Source organism: Triturus cristatus, chromosome 4_1 (assembly GCF_964204655.1).
Source record: "Triturus cristatus chromosome 4_1, aTriCri1.1, whole genome shotgun sequence".
Taxonomy (NCBI): Eukaryota; Metazoa; Chordata; class Amphibia; order Caudata; family Salamandridae; genus Triturus; species Triturus cristatus.
The window spans coordinates 624,847,445-624,864,246 of NC_140585.1; the positions used below are offsets into that span (position 1 = coordinate 624,847,445).

Below are 16,802 nucleotides of genomic sequence, written 5' to 3' on the forward strand. Positions count from 1 at the left end.
TGTTGTGAGCCAAAACAATGACATTTCAGTGTAAACAAACTGTTATCCTAATCTGCAGCTCCAAAACCGTCTAAGTCCAGCACTGCCTCAGGATACGTATTGACTCAAATAGGTTGTGTTTAACCATAATGCGACAAATGACTTCATGTAATATGCTGCAAATCGAGCACGCCTACTAAAAATTGTTTTTCAACAAAAAAAGGACAGAGAATATTATTTGAAAAACTCTTAGACCCATATGCAGCCACTATTGGAATTTCAATTTGAGACAATAGCTAACTACCATGGCCCCCGTACGAAGGGAGAATGGCCTAATGGGCAATAGCAGCCACTCCAAAATCATTTTGGAGAAAATGGCTCCTTTGCCGAATATTTAAACAACACCATGAACTATAACAAATCAAACAGCCTCAAGGTTCCATGTGCAAATATGCACTATGGAGTGAGATTATTACAATACTAAAAATTAAGTTTAAAACGATCCTTATTTCCTAATACTTAGTTCCTGATTATCATAGCAACAGTAGGAAAAACACTATATGATCATAGACAATTAATCATAGCCTACATGTATTCTATTTTTCAGAAACAAATCCAAGAATTCTCAGATAAATAAAGTGTGATTCTAAGTTTTGGAGAAATAAGCACATAAAACAATACTAAGAAAACACTTTGAGTTCTCAGAAAGGTCCACTGCACATCACATTATTGCAGCTACATGAAACAGTCCTTTATTGCCTTCTTTAAAAAAAAAATCAAAAACTGTTCCTCACTAAGAAATGAGAATTTTGTAACTCAAATCTCTCCAACCCATGAAGGGAACCAGCAATCAGTCTGTCAAGTGTACCATAAATGTACAGACCAGTCAAGCTGTCTAAAGGACTCTACACACTGCACTTCAATTCAAATTTCTCTGTAGTGAAGAAGTCTTATGAGATATGCAGTGTAATCAGTCAAACCTGGAACACCCTGCCTCTCCACCTCAGGCTATTCCTGTCACTGTCTCAATTCAGGAAGGATCTCAGGACCTGGCTTTTTAACTGAACATCAGCACCCATTAGGATCTGCAATCCAAGCGCCTTGAGACCCTCACTGGTGAGTAGCCATGCTTAACAAACAGATATTGATTCATTGAAATTTTACAAAGCATACAATAAAAGATGGGACATATACAATAGAAGGTATCAAGAGAAAGAAAAATCTACTATCTTCTTAGCCACACACCCCAAAAAATATTTATTGACTTATACTATGGTAATACCTTGTTGCCAATTTCTTTGACTCCATATCACTGCAGGCACCCACTCCTATTTTGTAGCAACAAGGAGTCTTCCTTTTGTAATGAATCTGAAAATGTTGACATAATACCAGAATGATAATTTGGCTTTGAATTATGCCACCTTGTTATCTAGCACAGTAACCAACCCTATTGCTACTTAATCCAAATTTAGGTGGAAACACCATTGACCTAATGTCGAAAAATGAGCTTCATCCTATCAGCTTGAATATATTGTAGTGGAACATTAAATGCCTGACGGAACCTAACAGTTTTCTTACTCAAATGCTATGTGATTATGTTGCATGAAGCATGGCTCTCAGGCTCCATTTCAATGGAAAGACTTCCACAGTTTCAGTAAAGGCTTTTATTAAAGCTAATGGTAATAGGTGGATTACAGATCAGCTGTAGAAGAGATGTGTATTTCAATACTGAACATGTTCTTTGCGATGATACTTCTGGAAAGAGATATGCTTTTTTTAGGTTCAATTATATGTTTCACTAATGTATAATCCAAAGGCAGTCTTGCACACTCCAGGATCCTCTTGTTACAATTACAATCTATCCACCAACAAAAATGTTACTGCCAAGTCAGCAAAACTAATAATTGCTGTAGAGTTTAGTGCCTAGATAGGCTTAGGCAGAGTGGAAGATGTAGTCAATATTGAATTCAATATTCAGTTTGCATTACATGGATTAAAAGGCAGCAGAAGAGTGGGCTTGAAGCTAATCCCAAACACTTTATTTAAGGAATATTCAAATTGGTTGCTCACATACTATGACATTGTATTCACATGCTCTTTGAATCGTGGCAGTATACTTTCCTTTTTAGAGAATAATTCAGTAATGCCCACCTGCAAAGAGGTAAACAGGATTATCCTACCTCATGCAGGCCCTTCAATGTTCACAATACACCCTCAACTTTTTTCACTAGGATTATCTTTTCAAATGGTTGGAAGATGATCAATTCTCTTACTGCACTAATAAAAAAGTCTGATAGTCTTCCAACAGTCCCTACTGTTGACCTGCCTTTCATTCTTCAATATTTAATACCTAAATTTCCCAAAGGAAGGAAATGCTGTATATTTGGAGAATGTCTTGATTGCACCTCAACTCAGGTAATTAAAGATGCTCAAAATGAGAAGTGCAAGTTGAGTGTCATCAAGGATATTCATATGGAGTTGACACTCCAAACAAGATGTTTTCCACTGGGATTAAACAGGGGTGCATGTTCCCAAACTACTCCTTAATACTAGCACTGATGTCTCATCATCATGCAGATGTATTCTATTTATTATGTATACATTTTTATACAAAAAACTTCAAAAGTGTTAGCGTAACCGTTGTGGTGCGCGTTCTAGGGCCCGCCCCCACTAACCATTTGGCTTTTCATGGCTGTTGTCTTCCTGGCACTGTGTCAGTATGGTGTGGGAAGCTACATTCTCCTGCTGCAAGGTGGTGGTTGCGGTGTTCCGCAGATGTGCATTAAGAGCATTGGACACTGTAAATGTATCTCCCTTGTGACATCACCACAATATGCATGTTTGTCGTTATTCTTTTTGTCTTTTTTCTGTTTTGTTTTCAGAACGTTCAATATGGGGACTACATGTCCCAGAAGTCCCACACAGCAGCCACAGAGCAGCCATCTTGGGTGTGGACTGCCTATAAAAGGAGCCACGCCGTCTTGGGCATTGCTCACTCACCGCCGCGGCAGCCATCAAAAGCTCATCACCGCCAGAAGACATTTGACAGACTAATACAAGACTCTGCGACTAAACTTGCTGACACTTCCGCAAACCATATTGACCGCAACCTGCGGCCTTTCACAGCGCTGACCTTGTGATCCAACCTCAACTGTGACAAAGCGTCACATCAATAAGACAACCGAAACAGCGACTAAAAAACTCAAAAATGAATGTGGAGTAATGAGGCTATCGCCTCGGTATCCAAAAACTCACCGCTGTCAGATGGAATCTGACAGGCGAATACAAGACACACTGATTGATTGGGCATTGCTCACTATTCAGGAATCGTTCCGTGTGAGAGCAGTCTCGGTGATCGCGTGAGTGTGAGTCTACTCCTTTGATCTTTGGGCTTTCAGGTAAGCCTCTGTTGTTGTTCTGCAGCAGAGAAGCTTTCATCCTTTCTTGACTACGAAGCCTCTGGTTCGTGAGAAGGTGTTCGTGCATATTATTGTCATTACAGGTATGTGGTGCAGTTACGAGCGATTTTGGGCTCATTTGCATATGGTATCATTGAGCGATTGGAGAAGCACTTCAGGGCTCATTTGCATATGGTATCGTCGAGCGCTTGGAGAAGCGCTATGGGACTCATTTGCCAGTTGTATCGTCGAGCGCTTGGAGAAGCGCTTTGGGACTCATTTGCATATTATATTGTCAAGTACTCGGAGAAGCGCTTTGAGGCTCATTTACATATACTGTAAGACGCATAGACAAGAGTCTTGAAACTCATTTCTATATTGCCTTACGAGCGCATGGACAAGCGCCTTGGGACTTTTCACATAGTGTATTGTGAACTACAAACTACAATATTGCTGCAATGAGTGTGTGATGTTAACACGTATTCATGATATGAGCATGATAATGAAGAGTTGATGATTTAACAATCCTCTATTGAATGAGAGGTTCGTGTACCTGTGGTCCATAATAGCTTTGAAGCTGCAACTACAAAGTGAATTCTTACTGTTGCTGGAACGCTATCAGAACACTGAAGAATATTTACGTTTAGATTTATTGTTTTGTATGTGCATTTCTTTGTTTTTACAGGTCTCCTTTCTGGCTGTTGCCTTCCCTCAACCCTTCCCCCACTTGGTCACTCTAAGCTTCAGTGCTACAATAGCATACTGAATTGGAGATGCCGAGAGGAGGGCCCATAAAGCAACATACAGACTCCGAGGAAGTGGCACACATCAGAATAGTGAGACCAAGAATTGTATTCCTCCTGGTCTGTACAAGGCCTTATCATGGCCACTTTAGACAATTTGTTAAAAGTAATCACGCAAATGCAAAGGGATATGGCTGACCCCAAAATTGCAACTGCTGTTCTGGCTGATAAGGTAGCTCAACTACAAACTAAGGTAGGGGTCAGTGAACAAAGCCCTTCAAAGGGAGTTTGAAACAAAACTCCACACCCTCCGGTCTCTACAGCACCTACGAACATAGCTGTAACTATTCCTACTCCTATACCATTAGCCGCTCCAGAACATTTTTCAGGGGATGCTAGCAAAGTTCAAATCTTTCTTACTCAAGTCGAGTTTCACTTCACTTGTAGACCAAATGCATTCCCTGATCCCCAATCCCGACTAGCATTTTTAATTTCCTATTTGTCTGGAGATGCCACTACATGGGCGGTTCCATTGGTTCGAAGAGACAGTCCCTTGTTATATAATTGGAAACTTTTTGTGCAAGAATTTGAAAGGGTATTTGATAGACGGGTGGTAACTCTTTCTGCAGACCGAGAACTATTAGAGCTAAGACAAGGGAACAAGGATTTGGTTGTTTCTAAATGTAAATGTGATCCACAAGGAATAATAAAGGTATCATTCATATTTCTCATGTTTTACATTGTATTGCAAAACCTGAACTTGATCTGCACTTAAAAAAATGTACCAAAAAACGACTGAATTTTAATTGCAGAAATGTACAATTAGCGACAGGGTGTACTGTTCTGGTTGCAAAAGTGGTCACAATTAGCAAGGACTTTTTGAGACCAGAAACCTATTTTAGAAAGTGACTTATTAGTAATATGCCAGTTCACAAAATAAGCAATCGAATGGGTCACAGTCCAACCTACCTAATTAATTATAATTAAGTTGGTCACAAATTGAGACTCACTCTGGCTGGCCACAGTCAGAGAGAATATGACCTGTAAAGGTCAGCAAACCACCATACTTGTGTCTGCTTTAAAAAAAGAAAACATGTTATTTTTGCAGTGGTCCCTTAAACCACTGCTTACTCCTCTAAAACTTGCCCGCCCCACTAGTTAAGAAAGGGGAAGGGGAGGAAAGGCCCTTGCATTTTGTGAAGGAGTTAACACCCATCTTGGGAATCAGTAACTTTTCATTGGGTTGCAACCAGAATTGTGGTTGCAGACCAGTAATTTATCAGGTACCCAGTTGGTATTTGGAAGGGATATCCAAAAAATACTCCTTCCAAATACTGAATTGGTATCCAGTCACAATCCCATTATAATAGGTGCTAAAACACATAAAATGGGTGTTGGACTGGACAACAACTTTTATACAGTGCAAACTCCAAATCTCAAACGTTTTGTTCATCTGGCCCTAATCCACATATACAGGTAGAACAATATGTCAAGTGTTCCATATTAAAGAAAAATGGCTTTATTCTTCATTACATGCAAAGTTGATTCACAAGGAGGCTACAGTATGTGGCGGTAATCTGTCTTTAAGTCACTCTAATTTTTGTAATATGTGGTTTGGAGGATTGTGTTGCTTGAGATTGGGCATTCTAGCATAAGATTTGGTCCTTATTTCGAGTAGGGTTTTATAGTTGTGTGTAGTTTGGCAAGCTCCATTTACAAATTAAATCTAAAAGAAATATTGATTACAGAGTGGTGTGGTGAGCAAATAACAACTCCATAGATCTGGCTATTAAAAGTTCAAGACTCACTTCTATTTTATATTACACATAAATGATTCTATTTTGTGAAACTCTACACCTAAGTGTTTTGTAAGAATTTGAGTAGTTTATTCTTTGTAGCTTGCGGCTTATTAAAGTAAGCCGTACATTTGAAATGAGTGACTATCTCACACCATGTAGATAAAAAGCAATTTGAATCTTGTTTGGATTCTGTGTAACATTATGTTTTCTCTACTTCAACTTCAATAGATATGGACGAGTCTGCTAACATTTTTACCTTTTGGAACGTGATTAATTGCTCATTATGATTTCTGAAGTAAATGTTTTGGGATATAAAAGGACGTTGTTGAGGCCCACTGCATCTTTTTGTCACTGTCATGCTGTTTGCTTGAGGGAAACTGAATGGAGACGTGTGCAAAGGTGTGTTTAGATGGTGTACTTTGGGCATGTCTCAGGGATGGACACAATGCTTGTAATTTTAAGTAGCTATATTCTGGGAGGATTAATTAATTGGATTTTGATGAGTGTTAAGAATTATTTTTTTTTCTTTGTTTTACTTGTCATATTCTTTTATATAAAAAAATACAAATGTGGGTCTATATTGATTGCCTCATTGGAAACACCGTGAAACTGCAATCTTGACTAGTGGTTAAACTAACAAGTGATTGGAGACGTCTGAAAATAGAAGTTGAAGGGTGAGCCTAAAATCCCATTTTGATTCAATCTAATTATTTTAGACTGTTAATTATTTTTTGCGCCACTTGTTCATTGCTCTTTGCGTCATATTGTTTTTTTTTCCTCTTTAAATAATTAAACAAATGTTACCCTATGATAAGGACATTGTGGGAAACCGGAACCTGTTTGCAGCCCCCCCCAACTTTGTGCACTCATTTTGACTACTAGATGCTGGTTTTACGAATCTGCTTGAGCCCTAGGCTTTGCTAACCGACCCAGGATCTGTGCTTGATTAAAAGTATTTGATAATTAGTTATAATTACAATTGGTGCTCACAACCTACATGTAAGTCTCTAGAATATGATACAGTATGTAGTTTTGGAGGTCCAGTAGTCTTAATGCACTTAAGTGTGCACTACTGTGGTGCCTGCAGTCATTGTAAAAGCAAGCTCTGCTTTGCAGGCCGTTTAAAAAAATTATTATATGGAAGTTCGACTTTGGAATTAAGGTACTTCCAACGTCTCAGACTACCATATTTTTACATATGTCAACCCTAAGGTCTTGCCTAGGTGCCCCGGGGGTAGGATGCCTTGCAACTGTAAGCAGGAAAATTATAAAATATGTTTTATATGCCCTGGTGAGGGAAAAACTGCCAATTTCGTTTTCCCCCATCGTAGCTAATGGCTTTGTAGGCTAACATGGGGATATTTTATTAAAGTGTAACTACTGAAAGAAAGGAGCTAACAATATACTTTAAAGTATCAAATGATAGCTAGATTAAATCTGACAACTTGCCACTATTTGATTTATTATAACTAGAACAGAAGCTGTGGAACTTTCTTTTCTGTAAGCCAAAATCCAGCCTTACATCAGCCCTGCTCTGATTGGTCAATCTCTGCCTGGCAGATCCAAGCTGTATTAATGAGGTGTGTAGTGGGCTGACTAGAAACAAAGGATTTAATGTAGAAGGCGAACTGCAACTACAGAGGAACAGGCAGAAAGGAGGTGGATTAGCCAAACCTGTCGTCAAAGAGGGAATGGCAGTTTAGGGCTACACAGGCTTAACCCGCATCCTGCATCCCCCAGCCAGATAGAAGCCACTGATATTAGATTAGCAGAGGGGTTGGAGGGGGGGTGTTAGGGAAACTTAGCCACACCAGTGGGTTGGCTTAGCCAGATCTAACCCTCCAGGAGAGCGTTTCTCCGTTTTGGATTTTGGAAGAATAGTGCTTTCTGAGACATTATTATGCCGCAATTTGGATGAATTTGACATACTTCTGGGTATCACCCAGGAGCCCACTGGTCAGGGGTGCCCCTCTGCTTGCCACCCGGGGCAATGGATAAATATGGGAGAGCTGCACAGCAATTGAGATCCCTGCCTAGAATAATCAAGAGAAGAAAGACAGCCCTGCTGTAAACCCTATTTTGCACCCCAAGAGAACTGCACTCATAAGGACTGTGCCTGCTGCACGCTTTTGAACTACACCCCTAAGCACTTTACCCCGCTTAAAAAGGATTAAGGAGCTACTCCCTGAAAGCAACAGGTGCAAAAGAGCTATAAGAGTTCCCTGCCTAACAATACAGAAGAAGAACTGCCCTGCTTGAATCCTGACCTGCCCCCACCGGATTGCACTCTGGCTGACTCCACCTACTGCACCCTTGGAACTACAGTCCTAAGGACTTTACCTTGCCCCAAAGTGGAAGGAGTGGAGTCCCTGACAGCAAAAGGTTAAAAGAGGTCCACCTGCATCATCTCCACCAGGAAGAAACCATCTGGAGTGTGTCCAGTGGACTTTTAAAGATTCTCCGGGTGCATCATCGAAAACATAGTCCCAACATCCCAAGCCCCATCTGAGTGCTTCTAGACCCTTTGATTGGTGTTTTGGACACTTTGAACCCACAAGATGAACTTCAGGAAGAAGGTGCAGAAGATTGGAGCAACATTTGTAAAGATCTCCATTAGTTGACCAGGTGAGAGTTGTAGTCCCAGACCCCAAGCGGCAAACCAGAGCATCTGAACACTTGGCAGGAGCTGTGGACGACTTTCTTACATCAAGAAATACTTCTGGGAGTACATGTAAATGGTTACATTGTACGTGTCTGGAACTCTGGACTTTGTCCCGGTCCAGCGTGACCTTTTTGATCATTTGAGCACTCTGTGCTTCTAAGTGCTAATTTTACTTGTAATCTTTAAAAAATCATACATCTGGTTCCCTACATTGGAGTTTTGCCATTTTGGTGCCATTGTAAAGCTATAAATGTAACCTAGTAGTATAAATTGATGTTGAATTTGTATTGTGTGTTGTGTCTTGTTTATTTAAAGTGTTGGTGTTTTTAAATGCTTTACACACCTGTCTCCTAAATTACGCCTGCCTGCTCATTGCCAGTTACCAAGGGTTGATCAAGGGAATCATTTATTGGGACCTTGACTGAACCTTTTATTGTGTGTGTGGCCTTATTACTAGTGGTAGGTCCCTACTTATCACTACTAATAAACCACTTTGCAACATTTAGTATTTAGCCTGTGAGGTTGTGTATTTGTGTCTAGATTACACCACACAGGATGAGGAAGGCAGAGATGGTTAGGTCCATTGAGGCCTGGGCAAAGTCAGCTCCACAGAATGAAGGGGAGGGGAAAGATATCCCCTCCAAGAACCTCCAGGTGGAGAGGATGACAACAATATTTCCATAATTTCCCTTAACAGGTTCATACTTCCAGCTAGGGGAGGGAGGGGAGGCTCCCACACACAGGAACCAGAGCTGTCCCTTGAGGAGAGACAGCTTGAGGCTCAGTTAGCGTCCATAGCTTTAGAGAAGTAGAAACTGGAACTAGAGAAGAAGTAGGCAAGGAAGGAAGAGAGAAGTAATGGTGGCCAGGGGTGGAGGGTTTCCTCCCATGCTTCTCAAGGAAATATTTCCCATGTATGTATAGGGGGACGACATTGATGAATGTCTGGCTGCATTTTAAAGGGCCCTTGAGATGAGAAGGGTCCACTCTAAATATTGGGGTTCACTCCTGTGGGAGGTGATCTCATTAGCTGGGATGGAATAGGCTCCTGACCCTAACAGGTAGTAGGCAGAATCTTACCCACACATAAAGAAATGCATAGCCAGAAAATTTAGCCTGACCCCAGAACAGTACAGGGTAAAGTTACAGGGAGATGCAGAAAGCATACACACACAGTCCTGGGTGGACTTTGTGGACATCTCAGTGAAGACACTAGAGGGCTAAATTAAAGGTTACCGGGCGTGCACATACGAGGGTCTATACAATTTAATTCTTACGGAGCCCATCCTGACTCATTGTGTGCAAGAGAAGCTACAGTAATAGATATTGCACTCTAAGCTGTCTGGACCACTATCTCTGGTTCTCTACATTGGATTTTTTTCATTTTGATATTATTTTAAAGATAAAGAATGTTAACATATTCTAATCAGTGTGACATGTCTCTACTGTTGCGCTATTTAGGAACTTGAGAAATAAAAGTGTGTTCCTAATTTTGTGACATTGATATGAGTAAATGCTGCCAATATCTATTGCCCAAAATAGTAAAAAAGTTTGAAAATATATTTGAAAACAAATTCCTAATGAAATATTTATTAAAATATGGCAACAATGGATCAATAATATTTGCATGGTTTGTCATCTCGAATATACAATGAAACATGAAAGATTGGCATACTGTATTTCTAGTTTTAAGTTCTGCATTGCTTGTTTCTGTTTTGTGCTTTTGCCTATTGGTTGTCCCTGAGCAATCATTGTACATTTTGTGGATACTGGATTGAGGCCAACTGGAAAGAAAGGGAACTTTTCTGATCTTGTGCAATGCAATGCAAATAGTTTTACTAAATTGTATGCAATACATATTACATTGTGTTTAGTTGATGAATTTAGATAAATACAGTTATTTTTACATTTATACAAAACAGTGATTTTGTGATTGTAAGATAGATTCCCCATACATTTTATAACATTTTTGTAATGCAACTTTGCATGTAATGTGAAATATTGGGTTGGTTATGTAAAAATCTAAACAGGTGGTTTTGAGTCTCTGAAGGGTCAGTGGTCACACATAGCAGGGTACATTCAGTCTCCCATGCAGTACTCATATTGAGGATATGCCTTTATTCTTGTTTAGTACATGCTGATCACTTCATTTTAATTTCCCCATTTCTGGTCAGATCCTACTACATCATCCCTCTTCTGCTGTCTGCAGCATGTGAAGGACCTTGAAATCCTGTGAGGGGCAGGGAGCTTCCAGTAGTTCCAAGAGTGTCTGTAGCCCTTCCAGGATTTCATTTAACAAAATATATTTTTTGTAGGAGCCTTTGGGAATATCACACAGCTGGATGCTCATAGCCCTTTCGTGCTCTCTCTTCCTCTCTCTTGACATTGTCCTGTAGCTTTTTAAGCTTTTTGTGTGAGGAAAGGAACAATACATGGAACCTGAGAGGCTCTGCAAATGCAGCATTTTTGTTATAAATGTTCTCTAGAAGATGAGAGGTTCTATGGGCAATAGTGTATTATATTGTAGTGATCAGCTTGGTGATAACTACCATCCACGCACATTAGGGGCTAATGCCTGTAGCTCAGGTCCTCTTATGCCAAGCGATGGTAAATTATCTCTTATTAAATACCCACACATCCGTTCACTAATGCTAATATATTGCACAATGGCCCAGAGCAAAGTAAAACATTATAGAAACATACAATATACTATCCACATCCTTTAGCCTCACTGCATCTTTTCCCCTTACTGATTCCATTTGTGTGTTTGGGATTTGTTTTATGTGGCAAACCAGGCACACCCTCCTAAATATCGCCTTACTATATTGTGCAGTAGAACAATTCTGTGATCTGCATATTTATTTGAAACTCTTAGTATACTGTGTCTTTCTTTAGAAAAATGAAGACCTATCTTTCCAAAGCAGAGAGTTTTCTGACAGTTATTGATTAATTTGCCTTAAACTGACAAAGAAAACTGATCTAATCTATGGCCACTGACATTTGAATATCAAATACTTGCATAAACAAGGAGCTGTCACTGCAAGACATGCAGGGTTGTAGGTCTCAGAGAAACTAGTTTAAGACACAAACAATATTTTGCATTCAACCTATTTCCAATTCAAATTCCAGTCACAAGGACTGAATATTGCTTCCATTTCAGTTGCTATGACTTTCATAAATACATTATTATTTTTTGGGGAAGTATTAATCTGCGAAAGGCCAGTGCTCACAAAACTGTTAATCATAGTTAATATTTAAATTGATTCTGGTTCTAAGAAGCCAATCTCAATTTCTTTTGGAAGTTACTGTCATATGTCTGCCACTAAATTAAAAAAGATATGTAATTTTTTGTAGCTAGATTCAATTAGGAGTGTGCATGATGGCAGGCCCACCATTCAGTAAGATATTTTATGAAGGTAGTGCACAAAAATAGCCAGTATTCATATTTAGATGTAATAAGGTATCCTCCCTCAATCTTCTAGGTACCAATTTGTATTTTAAATTAGTTTTGGTCCTTTCCAAAAATGAGGTGTGTGCAATCAGCATGATGGAATATTTTATCCGGTGTCATATCACAAGTAAGGCAGGGTCATTATAGGCATTGTTGCACCAGTTTTATCATATTCACATGTATTCAACGCAACACTGATGGCAGCTGTGCGCCATGTCATGTTTAGCTTTTTCACACCATGTGTTACTGTTCACCCATGTGTTCAAATTGGTAATAATGTATTTTCCAGTTAACATACATATAGATATTCTGCAGAATATCAATAAGGGAAGCCTGGGTAGTTCCATATATTTAGAAGGATTGATGCTCCTTTTTATGGCACATGCCTGTAAAATCAACAACACTGGCAGATTTAGGGCCTGATACACAGGCTGTATTTTGAAGTATGTAAAGTAATACTTACTTACTACAAAATTCAGTTTACAAACCTTCAAGAGGAAATCTTCATCTCCACCTCTCCTTTCTTTTTTTTAGGGAAATCCTCGCACATGTATGTTTATTAATTATTAGTGAATTCCAGAAAATGAGGAACTCTTACTATTACATGGGAGCTAAAAAATGAGGGACATGTGAATGCAGTCTCCGTCTCCTGCTTTCACATACTCAAGATGCTCAAGAAAACCTTCAAACAGCTCCCCAACAACACTTGCAGAAGCATCAACTCAAGTGACCTCATCACTAGCAAGATAGATTTGCAAGCTATACTATGGCAAGCAAGACTACGGCAACACACTCTATGCTGCAGACCATGCAAAACTCAATGATCAGGCTCACCCTCAACCTCCCACACTGCACTCTCATCACCCTCCACCTCAAAGAACTCCACTGGCTCCCAATCCACAAATGAGCACTGTTAAAACTCCTCACAAATGCATACAAAGCTTTACACAACATTGGTCCCATGTACCTCAACAACCATATAAACTTAAACAAACCTACCAGACACCTCAACTCAGCCACACTCCTACTTCTCACACACATCTCCCCCATACACAGAACCAGATCCAGTGGTCATGCCTTCTCCTATATCGCTCTTAAATCCTGGAACAACCTTCCTCTGCACATCAGGGCCTCATTCTGAGTACTTGAATTTCACAAGAAACTGAAGACCTAGCTCTTCACTTAGTTACTTCCCTGGCTAGGCCCATTTAGCTTTGCAGGGTAAATTTGTGCTATACAAATAGCTTTAACATAACATAACATAACAACATAACATAATATAACATAGCATTGCATAGCTTAACATAACAACATAATTTCTACTAAATAGGAGGGTTTAGGGAGGAACAAAGAGGGATTTAGAGATGTGCAGACAAAATAGTAAGCCTATTGCTATTGCTTCTAAAGTTTCTACAGCCAAAAGGACCCAAAAGAGTAGCAAATGTACTAAACCCCAGACCTGAAGTAAGTCCAACAGTACACATGGCCAAACAATGGCATTACAACATCCTGCCATATAAAATAATGGATACAGAACCATGACAAATAATGCTAAAGTAAATTAATGTATTTTGATATTTTAAAATACACATAGATACATATATATATATATGTATAAGTTAATGTTAAAAATATACATAAATTAATTTTATGATCTCATTTTAAATGGACTTTTAATTGTAAAATAAATGTAATTTATAAATAAAATAATTACTTTAAGTGAATTATATACATACATTTTTGTAATTTCTGGACAAATGCATAGAGGATTCCTAAGGGTGTTCCTGGAGAAACAACCTAAGATTTGGGGGCTTCCTGGAGAGGACATGGAACTATTCCTGGAGGGATGGATTACTACAGCACTTCTCCCTAAAAAAAGATTAACATTTTTCACAATCGAAAGAGCCCACAGGACACTTGTTCCCCTGCTAAAACCTGGGGCCCGCTGAGAGCTATAATTGCCTGTCCGTTTTACCTTCTGAACCGCGATGCCATTTGGATACTTTGATGCAGACCACTAGCCAAGGCACAGGATGGCAGAGCTCGACTCTGCTGAGCACACAGGCACTATTTGCTCTCTTTCAGAGATGGAAAGGATGACGGAGGAGCCTGAACGATAGTCAACATCTGGAGAAAATAGTGGTCTGCCAGGATGGTAATCTCTGGGCTGTGGATGTAATGCCGGACTCGAGAAACTAATTTCAGAGGCACTGAAGTGACCCCGGCACAACTAATGCTAGCACTAGCTTGGCGTGATAGGGATTCCTAAAGTGGCTCTCACTAGGTCCTGTTACCCAGAACCCCTTGAAAACCTCAAAATGTGTCTAACAAACACATGTTCGTTTGAGCCACTCCCAGTCCCATCCCCTCCCAGGGGAATTCAGGATGGGCTGACTTGCTGGGCTCTCTCTGCAATTTATTTACCCAGAATCCCTTGCAAACCTCAACATTTGTCTTAAAAACATATTTTCCTCACTTTTTTGTGATGAAAAGTTCTGGAATCTGTGGAGAGTCACAAACTTCCTTCACCCATCATTCCCCGAAGTCTCACGATAAAAATTGTACTTTTATTGTGTGGGTAGGCCTAGTTCCCGCGGCACGAAATGCCCTAAAATTCAACATGGACACATCTTATTTTTACACTGAAAACTGGCCCTTTTTTGCAATGTGCCTAGCTGTGGATTTTGGGACATAGTTCAGCAGGCATCTAGGGAAACCTAGCAAAACTGTACATTTCTGAAAACTAGGCACCTAGGTAAATACAGGATGGGCTGACCTGCATGGCTCTCTCTGCATTTTCTTACCTAGAATCCCTTGCAAACCTCAACATTTGTCTAAAAAAACACATTTTCCTCATATTTCTGTGATGGAAAGCTCTGAAATCTGAGGAGAGTCACTCACTTCCTTTCAACCAGCATTCCCCCAAGGCTTCTGATAAAAATGGTACCTCACTTGTGTGGGTAGGCCTAATGCTCGCAACAGGAAACGGATCAAAACCTATTGTGGAGACATCAAATTAGCTATCAGAAACCGAGGTACCCTGAATTCTTGGTCCCGGAATCAGCAGCCATGTAGGGAAACGTATCAGGCCCAGACATTTCTGAAACCTAGACACCTGGAGGAGTCCAGGGAGGTGTGGCTTGTGTGAATGCCCCAACAATTTTTTACCCAGAATTCCCTGCAAACCTCAAACTTAGCAAGAAAAATCAAGGTTTCCTCACATTTCTTTGTGGGAAAGTTATGAGATCACTGAACCGGCCCAAATTTCCTACCACCCAGCATTTCCTCAGGTCTCTCGATAGAACTTTTACCTCACTTGTGTGGGTGGGCCTAGTGGCTGCGACAGGGAAGGGCCCAAAACATATTGTGTAGGCATCAAAATTATCAATCTCAAAATTACATGGTTTTGTAAGGGGGTCACCTGTGTTTTTGGTTCCAGGCTTCGAGGACATCAGGGTTAACCTACCAAACCCATACATTTCTGAAAACTAGACACCTGGGAGACTCCAGGGAGGTGTGGCTTATGAGGGTCTTTCAACATTTTCTTACCCAGAATCCCCTATAAACCTCAAATTTTGCTCAAAACAAAATCAAAAATTTCTCACATTTCTGTGTGGGATGACCACGCCGGCATAAATTTCGTACCACCCAGCATTCCCCCGGGTCTCCCATTTAAAATGCTACCTCATTAGTGTGGGTGGGTCAAGTACCTGCAGGAGAGAAGGGCCCAAAGTGTATTGTGGAGGTATCAAAATTAGTGATCGCAAAACGACCTGGTTTTCAGAGGGAGTCATCTGCATTCTTGGTCCTGGGTTAAGCGAACATTTAGGGAAATCAAACCCAAACATTTCTGAAAACTAGACATCCTGGGAACTCTAGGGAAGTATGGCTTGTGTGAATCCCTCAATTTCTTCTTACCCAAAATCTCCTGCAAACCTCAAATTTAGCTTAAAAAATCTAATTTCTGTGTGAGACCACTGCTCCAGCACAAATGTCCTACCACTCAGCATTCCCCTCAGTCTCCTGAGTAAAATTATACCCCTTGCCCAAGGAGCAGCATGAAGACACATGGGAGATGGCTCTTCTGTGGGCTCTCATGCTGGGAGTTCAGTGCCCTTGTTGCTGATGAGTGGGTCCAGAGTTCCTCCAGAAACGCCTTACACTAGAAGCCAAGTGTCTGAGGTGTGAGAAGCAGCGGTCAAGAGGTGATTTGAAGTGCTCCCTAAGCCCCAGATATGCCGCTGTGGGCCATACAGCCATTCTTATATATAGCAGAGTACATATCAGTGCAGAGGTGTAGGGACAGGGGCTGCAACACTTTAGGTGATCCATACCCTGCAGGGCATTTTGTCACAAGGGACAATGCCAGGGAATCCTCTGTTGTGGAGGGGACAATATTTACAATATGCTAAGATCTCTGCTACAGCACGAGATCTCTGGCTGACCTTCCTTGATGACCCATCATTTCCAACACACTGGTGACACCATTAGAGATGACGGGGGCCGTAGATTAATTCTAATATATATATGGCACTTCATGATGACCTCCCATGGACAACCCTTCATGTCCAGACCAAGTGGGATGGATTACTAGAAGAGCAAGTGATGGAGGAGAAAGACTGGGCATGGATACACAAGGGGGTGTGGACTGTCAGTTACTAAACACTGGAATATGGATAATTGGAGGTAAGTAAACAATTAACTAAATAAAACGAATTTCGTAGCGCGCTCTGCATCGCATTTTGCGCGCGCTACGAAATTCTCTCCGTC

At 40.4% G+C, this 16,802-nt stretch overlaps 1 protein-coding gene across 4 annotated transcripts in view; it reads right to left on the reverse strand.

The window, feature by feature from the left end:
• LOC146855301 (synaptotagmin-1) overlaps positions 1-16,802 on the reverse strand; it is a 4,118,085-nt gene that overhangs the window by 2,448,760 nt on the left and 1,652,523 nt on the right. The gene's annotated exons all lie outside the window — the stretch shown is intronic.